Source organism: Botryllus schlosseri, chromosome 16 (assembly GCF_051294905.1).
Source record: "Botryllus schlosseri isolate E-star chromosome 16, Bs_hap1, whole genome shotgun sequence".
Taxonomy (NCBI): Eukaryota; Metazoa; Chordata; class Ascidiacea; order Stolidobranchia; family Styelidae; genus Botryllus; species Botryllus schlosseri.
Genome location: NC_137251.1, coordinates 18,819,822 through 18,830,941, shown reverse-complemented (window position 1 = coordinate 18,830,941; position 11,120 = coordinate 18,819,822). Strand labels below are relative to the sequence as shown.

At 41.5% G+C, this 11,120-nt stretch overlaps 1 pseudogene; it reads right to left on the bottom strand.

Moving 5' to 3' along the window:
• Nucleotides 1-744: 744 nt before the first annotated feature.
• Nucleotides 745-3,410, bottom strand: LOC145458759 (4-galactosyl-N-acetylglucosaminide 3-alpha-L-fucosyltransferase FUT6-like; annotated as a pseudogene).
• Between the last annotated feature and the right edge of the window lie 7,710 nt (nt 3,411-11,120).

The following is an 11,120-nucleotide window of genomic DNA, read 5'->3' as shown; positions in this document are numbered from 1 at the left end:
ACAATATTATACTTCAATTTCAAGATGTAATGTTGAAGGTTTGTCCATTGATAGAATAAATAAAACACCAAATTTTAAAATAATTCAGACGTTCGTGAGGTAACATTAGGGCGTGAAACATGTTCGATTTGACTTAAAGTTCAAGGCGTGTTATTTGACGAGCAGCAAGTATAGAACAGGTACGAGCCGACTAATCGTTAAACAGCGCAGTTCGCGCGATCATTCGTTTTTGATTCATTCATTTTGTGTCGGACCGTAACTGGGGAACCCAAAACCGACCGATTGGAGAAGGGTCGAGCTTGAAAAGTGCACAAAATTATTTCGCAAATGAACCTAAATCATAGCGTATTTTTCTGAAACTTTTTCCAATATTTTTCAATTTCTTTTCGCGCTTTGCGCGATTTAGTGTCACTTATTAGTTTATTAGCTTATTAGGACCCCTTCTCCGAGATATGCGCATGATTTATAGAAATAGGCATTTCGGCGTCAACCACACCCAGCCACGACGTACCAACCCCTAATGAGGTATAGGCTAACATGGAATTCCGAAGGGTGTACCAAAAATTCGGCAGCGAGAAAACCGATTCAGTCATGAATGATCGATAATATTCGGTGTTGCCGCGATTAAGCTACATAAACTTTCCGCTTACACCGAGTAGAATGAAAGTGCTCACAAGTAGCCTATACATTTGAAAACATCCACCGAACTGTAGGGTCTGGGGGTGATTACCCCGGAAGTTTGGCTTATCTCCCTGTGGGGAACCAACACCAATGTTTTTGGGAGTGGTCTAACGAAGTGCTTTTGTGGCCTGGATTTCCGGATGACGGGTATAGTTGCTGCAAGGTGTTTTCCTGCGGCACACATTGTATTCGTAGTTGCCAGAGTAGCGTATGCGTCTGTGGAAGTGGGCAATGAGCAAGGTAGCACGGCTAGGTGCGCGATTCGACTTGGTGCTTGGTTCGACCTGGTTCGAGTTAGCGTGGTCGGTTAAACCCACGGCCCTCGGCGCGAAAGACTGTAAACGACTCTCGGCGGTAGCACGTTTATCTGGATAAGTCAATTTTACCTCGAGTCAGCAGACTGACTACCATAAAATCACATGGATGCCATCATGAAGATATTACGATCAAAACCCGTTAAATGTCACTCTCTAGCACCATATATTTGAAAAAAACGGTTGCATACTTTACATTTTGGCTTCATTTGAATTACCGGTCCGAGAGGTGAAAAAGGTTGAGAACCACTGTTATATAGCCAATTAGACACGGATATCACATGCTCATCTGTGATTTTCTTGCACAATCTATAAAAAGTTGATCTATGAGTAGGAATGATCTCTGAATATGGAATGGATTCATCAATTGGCTGAAAACGTCATTTATGATATTCTCTATACGACGTGTCGTTGCGATCCAAATAGTTCACGTAGTCGATGAGTGCTTTTGGTGACTTGAAGTCTTCGGCGTGGACGAAAGAATGTACGGGCGCGATTTTTGCCACGTCTTCTTTCGTCGGACCCCATACTATCGGTACTGCGCCTGATCGCAGACCATTCCTCCAGAACTTTTCTGATACGTAATCTGGACAGTGGATGGAGTTTTCAAACGATATGTAAAATTTACGTCATTGGAGCTCTTTCACTAAATCCGAGCCTTTGAATCTGTTGTTGAAACAAGAACCATATTTAGTCACTTTTAGTCCGCTTTTATTCAATCGCCTTGCGTATTTCATTCTTTCCTATGCACCGTGGGTATTGTTACAATTGCTGACAGCCCAGATGGCCAGCCTATAATTTTACTCGACATCATTTTATCGTACCAGTTATTATGTCTCTGCTTTTCCCGAAAAAAAATTGTAATTCATTTCCGAAGTGGTCCACAATGTCCGAGTCCAGTCTGAAATTCATGGTTAAGTTGAATATGGAATCGAAACGACGGCCCTTCAAAACATCTCCAAAGTGGTAGGTTTTTGCGAGGGTTTCCCGCGACCAGAAAACGTAGAACTGATTCGGGTTTCTGAAAAGATATATTCATGTTCAAATTTATACGCACATGAATAGTTGATTATGATTATAATCAGGCATATTTATTAATTTTGTACGTTAATATTGCAAGCGTGTAAATCTGCCACAATGATTAAAATCCGCTACAGGTTCCAAAATCCCTACAAGATCCTGCATAACATTAAGTGGCAGTTGGTACCATGGAAAGGCTAGCAGTATTCGTAGTACAACCGTCTAGGGCAGTGGTTCGTAACCAGTTCATAGCCAACCAGTTCTCGCACCCCCATATATCACGATGTACCGGTATGCTGTAGGCCTATCTATACTAGGGTTACCATACGTTCTCTTTTAAGAGGATTTGTCCTCTTTTAAGTGTTGTCTTTTTAGATTTCCAAATTTTGGTAACAATAATAATCTATACCTATGTCATACATAAAGGACTATTGTTTTCCTTTATAATGCCTGTGTAAAGGAGACAGGATAATCCCGTTTCGCACATCGGTAATCACTGGAGTAGTCGCAGGCAACAGTGTAGCGATGGTCTATTTAGTTCAGTGGTGGCCAACCATTTTGGCCAAAGGCTCACATGCGGTTTTACAAACCCTTGCGCAGGCCATTTGAGTATTGATGACCTTTGGTTTGGAGAGCTGGACGAGGTATAGCGGTGAACGCAAGACTTATCTCACTATGCACCAAAATCGCAGACATTTATGTCATGATGAATCAATTTGCATTTATGATCCAGCCGCGCGAATCACGAAAATATTTTTAAGTGATAGAATAAATTTGCCTAATAATATCGGTACTTGAATATATTGTATGCATTGCCTGTCAAATTTGTTCCTATAGAGGCTCAGATTGCAATGACGGGAGTATTCGGGGCATGGACAGGTTTCGGCCAACACGCGTCGTTCATTTTGGGTCAAAATTTCATCGCCGACTTTTAATTTTTCGGCGTGGTTACTAAAAACAAGAAATCTAGATGCAAATATTCGTGCGAAGCGCGAAAAATAAATAAAGGTAAATCAATCTGCTGCGAAATACTCTACTTTATGTCAATTTACAGAGATTTAGGAATATGTGTGGGGTGTTCCCTTTCGCTGCCCCTGTAGCTACGCCAATACGCCGAGATGGTTACATTTTAGTCATCAACATTCCATAGTTTCCGGTCATGCTAATCAGAGTTATAGTTTATCTTACAAGGTCACAATTAGTGCAATCAGTGTAGGTGTAATCAGTGCACATAATTTTTGACTAGGTAATTAATTTCGAACATTATCACTCGGGCCACTGAAATTCTTCTCGTTGGCCACGGGTTGGCCACCCCTGGTTTCGTTAGTAATTAGTGTATAACTACAGAATATGTTTTAAACCAGGGTTAGCCAACCTTTTCGGCCGGAGGGCCATACTAGCTTTACGGAAAACTGCGAGGGCCACTTGAATGTTGATGACATTTTTAGTCGTCCCATAGGAGCGAACCGGATAAGGTCACGGTTAAAACAAAATTTATGTCACTAAGCATCAGCATCAACAACAACTATGTCATGAAAACTCGTAGCCGCGCTAGGCACGAAAGTTTTTCCAGGTTAATGAATTCGCTGAATCATATTGTTCCTTGTATAGCATATATTGCGCGTCGGATCTGTATATACCGCTGGGCTCATTTGGAAGGGGCAGGATTATTACGCGCTTCGACATATCAATATCGACGATTCCGGTGAACAAGCATCCATCATTTTGTGCCAAGGTTTCATCGCCGATTATCTTTCTGCAAGTGCCAAGTGAAGACGCGAAGTCGCATGTTGTACGACACGTTCATTTGTGTAAATTGGGCGCATTTTCAATTTTCAGGCGGAGATACCAATACTGAAAGCAAGAAATCGAGTGACAATAAATCGGGCGAAGTCAAATCAATCCAATACGAAATATTCTATTTTCTTTTCATATACGAAGATCTACGATTACTGTGGCTGGCCCCTGGTTAAGCCAATGCGTTGGAATCGATAGTTCAGTCATCAACATCCCTAATTTCGCGGTCAGGCTAATCAAATTTTTTGTTGGCCGTGGAAGTTCCCAATAAGTTTCCTGAGTATTTTTTTATGATATATCTAATTTCGAGAATTACCCCACGAGCCACTCAAAACCCATGGGTTGGCCGCCAATGTTTTAAACTAAGAATTCTGAGCCCTACTATATTGGCGAACACGGTGCTAGAGCTACACGCATCCGCACGATGTGTAGCAACTTTTTTCTGTAGGACTGTATGAGGCATACGGAACGTTGAATAATGAACATAGTCATCATTCAGTGTTCACCATTTCTGCGTGATTAGTCCTCAGCTACGAGCGTGAATATGATTTCACAAGCAACTCAGCTGTAAGTCTTGCAACGCAAGCATAATTAATGAATGCAAATGTTGTAAGAAACCAACGACCTATTGACCAGGGCCTCTAATTTTAGGTCATAATATTGATATCGACGAGCGGGTGTTTGATAATGCGTGATAATCAAGTCATTGTCTAATCCTCCCAATTGATCAGCCATCTCACACCCCCAAATTGTACGTCTCGTGTCCCCTTTGGGGTGCGAGCACCGTCCCATGTTCAAAGACGTTTATTTGCTGGCCGGAATTGATTATAATATCATTGTAATCTAGCCGGTTGCCCACATTGGAGAATGTGACATAATGAAAAACGAGAGCCTATAGCATGTCACACCTGAGCAGTGAGCATGCAACTTTATAATGCCAAACCTAACCTTGACCCCCAAATGAACTTTTACCCAAACTATGACGCCAGCACTAACTGTGACAGAACCCCAAACCTTACACTAACCCTCACCTCAACCCACATACCCACTGTTGCATTCCAAAGCGTCGCATATGTTATTGTATAGCATGCTCATTAGAGTTGATCAGATTTAAATTTGTCAGGACACTTGGGTATTACCATTCCAAATGGTGTTTTAGTACACAAAAATGCGTTTTCGTGCGGTCTTGACTATCGTCATTGGGATTTTACCTCCCTTGAATACCGCCATCAAAGACAAGGGCATATTCACATTATTGTTGGGTATTCCGCCAAATGTATATGATTGCTCAATGCTCATATGCCCACTGCCCAGGCCACTGACAGTTTGAGCCATTGCCTTCTTATTATACAATTCAAATTGGAGGGAAATTGATTTACACGTGCTAAACTTTCATGCTTGCTTTACACATGGTTATAACGTCATGGTGAATCATGTCGATTGCCGTAGATGAGCGAATCGCAATTATCGACTATTTATTCTCCAGTGGCAAACTTCTGCCGCTAATAGAATTTGCTGCTTTGTGATGATTAGACGAATCATGTCTGTGTGTATCATTTTGAGGATACTTGAGTGTAACGCTTAAGATTATCTTGCACTGTTTCAGTAACATGTCGATTACTTATTAGATCAATCACAAAACTCGCAATGATAATTTTCCTACGTGTCTCTGCGTGTGAGAACGTATCACCGACACTTTCTAACAACCAGTTATCGGGCGCCGCATAGTAGCCTATTAGTCTACATTCGAGTGCCCTTCAGAACCCCCAAAACCACTCTTACTTTGTCTGCCTAAAAATATGTGTTGATCAGTGTTATGAAGCATCAGCGACGTCTCCATCGCCAGCAGCAGCAATTTGATCGTGAAGCTGCCGACCGCAAGTTTCAGTTGCAGCTCGAAAAGCTCAAGCTGAAGCAGGCCCGAGATTGTGAAGAATCCGAAGAACTATTTACGATGAAGCTTGAAGAAATTCGCCAGAAGTCATTATGGAAGACTGACACAACTTGGGCGAATTCTTGAAAGACGTTGTCAAGAAGTACGACAACCATCCATCGGCAAACCATAGAGATCTATGTTTACCAGTGGTTATTCTGAAGAAATTCAGAGGCATGGATACCGAAGTGGTCGAGTCTTTGTAAGCGGTTGAAAATAAACATGAATATTCCACTTCCGTAGAAGAAATCAACGTCTTCATACCGGCCGGACAACGATCCTTTGAGAGCCGCCTTCAAATACGAGATTTTGTAAAACCGACTGACATTTGGATTCTTATGAACCAGCGGCTCGAACTATACTCCCAAAATGCAGGAAAGGTCAAAATTTCACCGCTGAATGTAGGCGGCAATATTCCCATTCCGTAGAAGAAATCAACGTGTTCATACAGTCGCCAGAAACAGCAATGATTGATCTCAAGATATTCGTGGACTCGGAAATAGACGAGCTTGACGATGGTGATTTAAAGACCGAAATCATTGATGGCATGAGAAGATCAAAAGAAATTTATATGATACACATTCCTCTTGCCAATTCCAGATCTTCATCACTCAAAGCGGCCGAGGAAGCTGACGAAGCCGCCGGTTCTCTCCCTAGTGGAATAGTGCCGCTTATTACATTCAGCGGTGACATTTCTACTTTTCCTGCATTTTTGGAGTCGTTCGAGCCGCTGGTTCATAAGAATCCAAAGGTCAGTCGGTTTAACAAAATCTCGCATTCGAGGGCGGCTCTCAAAGGATCGTCGTCCGGCCTTCTCAATGGGTTCCCCTCGACGGCAATGAGTTATGAGCCTGCCGTGGACGCTGTACTTAACAGGTACGGAAGGAAACAGTGCATAGTGAGAAATCACATCAAAGACTTACTGCAAGGTGAGAAAATCAAATTTAAGATCGACAAAGTTAGAACACTTCTCGATGCCGCTACTGCCAAAAAGGCTATTTTTTTGCCAGTATGACGTCTCTTGGGACCAACTGTTTACACAGGTACTAGAGTCCCAGTTGCCGGGCACGCTGCCTGCGCGTCGGGTCAGGAAAACTAGCCCCTTGATCGAAGCCGATAAGGTTCCTGATTCTGCTCTCTTGTTTGAATTTTTAACAACGGAGTTAGCGACGATGTAATCTCTATATACGTTGCGTGATGGACGTCGCTCTGCTGATACTTGTGATAAGTCGCAACGTAAAGAGGAACGGGTTAGTTGTGACACAGAGAAACCTGATAAATCATTTTCTGCCCAGTCTCTCGTCATTCAATCTGTCCCATTACCTTGTGCCTACTGCTCCAAACCTCATCTATTGAAAGATTGTTACAGGTTCTTGAGATTGACTTCAACCCAGCGATTGGCTAACATGGTTATGAAGCCTGAGAAAGTGTGTTTTAGATGTTTATTCCCGATTGACACAAAGGCCACCCGAAGCATTTTCATCAATGTAAGAACGTTGTACCGTCACTTGCTGTGCGACACCACACCACAAATTGTTGCACGTTTCTGTGGAACCGTTGATTGACGCTAAGTGTAAGACAGGGGTGTCAAACTCAACTGACTTCACGGGCCGGATTCAACACTTCAGGTCACTCACGGGCCGCACCGAAATTCCTCAATCTCAAAATACGTCAAAACCCATGCTCATATTTTTGATTACATAAGTATATTACATTATATTGCAGATCATAGGTGTTCTATTCTAGCTGCACCTTTATCCAAAAACAGTGGAATTGGCAATGATACGATTATTGGGCGGCTGAACACGCAGTTATAAACCGATAAAACAGTGACTCTGACGATGATATAAGTTGGCATATTTCTATGCTCCCTTCGTTTTATGGATATGTTGGCATCAAACCTGTGTATACGTTGTAATTTGATTCATATTATTATATCGCGATTCGGGTTTCTCTCGAGGCTGGAGACCTCGTATCACGGTTTCGAATTGACCTTTTCGCTTCTGTGAATAACTAGTTTTTAGTCAGTGACAGGAATTCGCACTTTCTTGCCTTCTCTTGATTGGGTCAATGTCTGCGACCTGCTCATAATGGTGACTAGAAACCACAACAGCGCATGTCTGTGTTATTATATATGGCCTATAAACATACTCGACATGTGCTATTTTGGAGGACTATTTAATGGAAGTGTTTCTTACTAAATATCTCAACATTTGTTAGAAATGTGCAGGATAATACACGCATTTTTCAATCTACTCAGAATTATTCGCGGGCCTGATGAAATCATCCAGCGGGCCGGATGCGCCCCGCGGGCCGCATGTTTGATACCCCTGGTGTATGGTATCAACCGTTGACGTTTCCACCGCTGCATTGCGAGATTCCGGTATAGACACATTATTACCTACTGCATTGAGACGGATCAAACACAATAGTGAAGTTAAACAGGTTAGAATCGCGTTTGACTCTTTTTCCAATAAGAGCTTAGTAACTCGTGATCTAGCTGATTCATTGAAGCTATCACCAATTAAAAGTGATTGTCTCGACATTAGCGGGTTCGTATACCTATCGTATAATGGATGTTGTAAAATTCATGCTATAGTCCCCTGATGGCCTCGAGAGCGTCGGCGGCCTCGAGAGCGTCAGCGGCCTTTAAGAAACATCGATTTACGTTCACATCAAATGTCTCACTTATAGATGGTCTGAATCTCGCCGATCCTCTTCCAAGGGAAAACGCGACCATTTATATTCTTCCTGGGGACGATATTATTTTTCCCTAATGAAAGGCGAGATAATTAGTCCGGCTGTCCCTGAGATGGGACCTTGTGCGATCCACACGATATTTGGCTGCGTAATAGCAGGTCCTTGCTGTAAACTGGAACAAGGTGCGAGCAACTCCTCTAGTTGCTTACTTCTCACAACTGCGCCAAAGGACGTTTCGTTGAGTTACAAGTTGGAAAGATTTGCTGATCTACATTGCATCGGCATTTGGGACAAGGTCATTCCAACTACAGTACGGAACATGCCCAATTTTCAATCCAATTATCGCGAGGCCTGTTCAAGATTGCTGTCGACCGACAAAACGCTGCGCAGAAAGCCGGAGAAGTTGAACCACGATCACAGATGTTAGGACCAAGTAGCTAAATTCTCTCGAATCTATATCAATACGTTCGTCTTTGGAATTTGGATAGATGATGGAAGAATCTGTTGACCGATCACAGTCGGTCAAGCGGGTATGTTTGTACGAGTCATGTTTTTAGTGAATGAGTTTGGATGTTTTAGTGAATCAGTTTACTTCAACTGTCCTTTAGTTGCATTTAGTTTTTCTCACCGACAACTGTTCTGTTTAATTTGATTGATCAGTTAATTTAATTGTTGCGCCGTCCGTTTTCGTTTACCAATATATATCAATCGTTACTGTTGTTTCATTTCTCTATTGGACTATTATCGGACTAGCAAGCAATCTTGCGAATCTCGCCATTACGTATCTTCTGACCAGAGTTGGATCAATTACAATAATTCAGTTCAATTACAATTACAATTACTCCCTTACATGTTTCAATTACATTACAATTAGAATTACTCAATGCTAAAAATATCAAATTACAATAACAATTACTTTTACTGTTAAGCATGTAAATGATTCGGTAGAGAGGTGTTCTTTGACAACCGTAGCGACGTAATTAGCAACTATCTCAAGCTATTCATGTATCGTTCACGATACGTAGAATACCCTCTAATTGAAAAAAGACTTGAACGTATTTGAACTATTCCTAATCATGAGTACTGAAAACTACAAACACAGAGAAATATTTCAAGCGACTGTTAGCAACCAAAAGTTTGAGCGACTAACAGCGATTAGGCTACATGACAGTCAATGAAATGTAATCAAACGATTAGGCTATACTCAGAGCTGAGTGAGGATAATGAAATGTAATTGGTAAGGCTTCAGCGATAAGGATGATGCCGATATGGTGTGAAAAATTAAAATAAATGAAAAAGCAAAGAAGCTCCTGATAACTACGAATTGGAGCATTTAGGTTCGCATTTACATTTTCACTTGCTCGGAAACTGTTAGATTGCATTTGATGAACATTAGGGTGCGAAAAGTTTCCGGCCCCAGTAAATTTGACCAAGGTTGGAGGTAAGATTGGGATGACACCTCTACAGATCCATTTTTGAAATATTAGATTTAGTTTAGCACACTGGTTCACTAACTTTTTTTAGACACGCAACCCTTTATGACAGTGAAATATTTCGTACCCCCGTATCGTCATATCACACAATGAAACTATAATGTTAGAAATCCTTACAGATAGTTTGATGGTATGAAAGGTTATGACTGTTGATGAGAGAATTCTCCAATATGAAATTCGGACTATATACATAGCAATCACTATGAAATGGAGGTGAATCGCGCCAAGCGCGAAAAAGAATTTCAGTTTACCCCCCCCCCTCCCCCTTCAGATGCTTTCACGCCGCCCAAGGGGGACATGCCCCCTGTTTGAGAGCGACTGGTTTAGCCTATATTGTCATTCACAAAGTTTTCGGTTGCTACTGAAGTATGGGAAACAGTTTAGCATGGCCGAATTATCTAGTTATGAGACACGCATAGAACACCGATGTAAATAGGCTAATAATTACAGGTGGCGACTGTGTACTAATGCCTTAAGGCCTTGCGACCCCTCGTCATCATCCATGTCTGTACCGGATTTTCACTGGTGTGGCGAATAAATGATTGATTGATTATTTTATGTTGTTACTGATCAATATTCCATAGCAATGTAATTGAAATTTTTATGGAGCAAAAATTTTATCATAATACAATTACAACTACAATTACACAAAATAGAAATGCTTCAATTACAATTACATGAAAAAATGTCATTAATTACATTCAGCTCAATTAAAAATTACAATTGATCCAACTCTGCTTCTGACCAAGCTAATATTGTTAGACTGCTTGTATTTGGGAATAGAAGAGAACTGATACGCAACGTTTGCCTAGTCCCCTCTGCCAGATTTGGTGCAGCAGAAAGTATTTGACACCAGCTAAATCGGTACTCATTGGTGTGCCGCGTCGAAACAACATGTGTCAGTACAAAGGTTGCCTGCTTCTGCCAACTAATAACGTTTCTACTGCAAGGAGTTTCTTAGAGCTTCGATAGAATGAAAAGGAAGTGCGTCACAGCATTACCAGGATTTCAATGAGTGTGTCTGGATGTTGATGTATTGGAGATGTCTTACTATAGATACCAACAGAACTATAACAGAATAATAACGTCGAGTACGATGCATGAGCGTGATGAGACTCGAGTCAGTTGCCAAGTATTTTGCTCTCACAATTATACCCTTAGGAAGTTAGATACACTGCATAC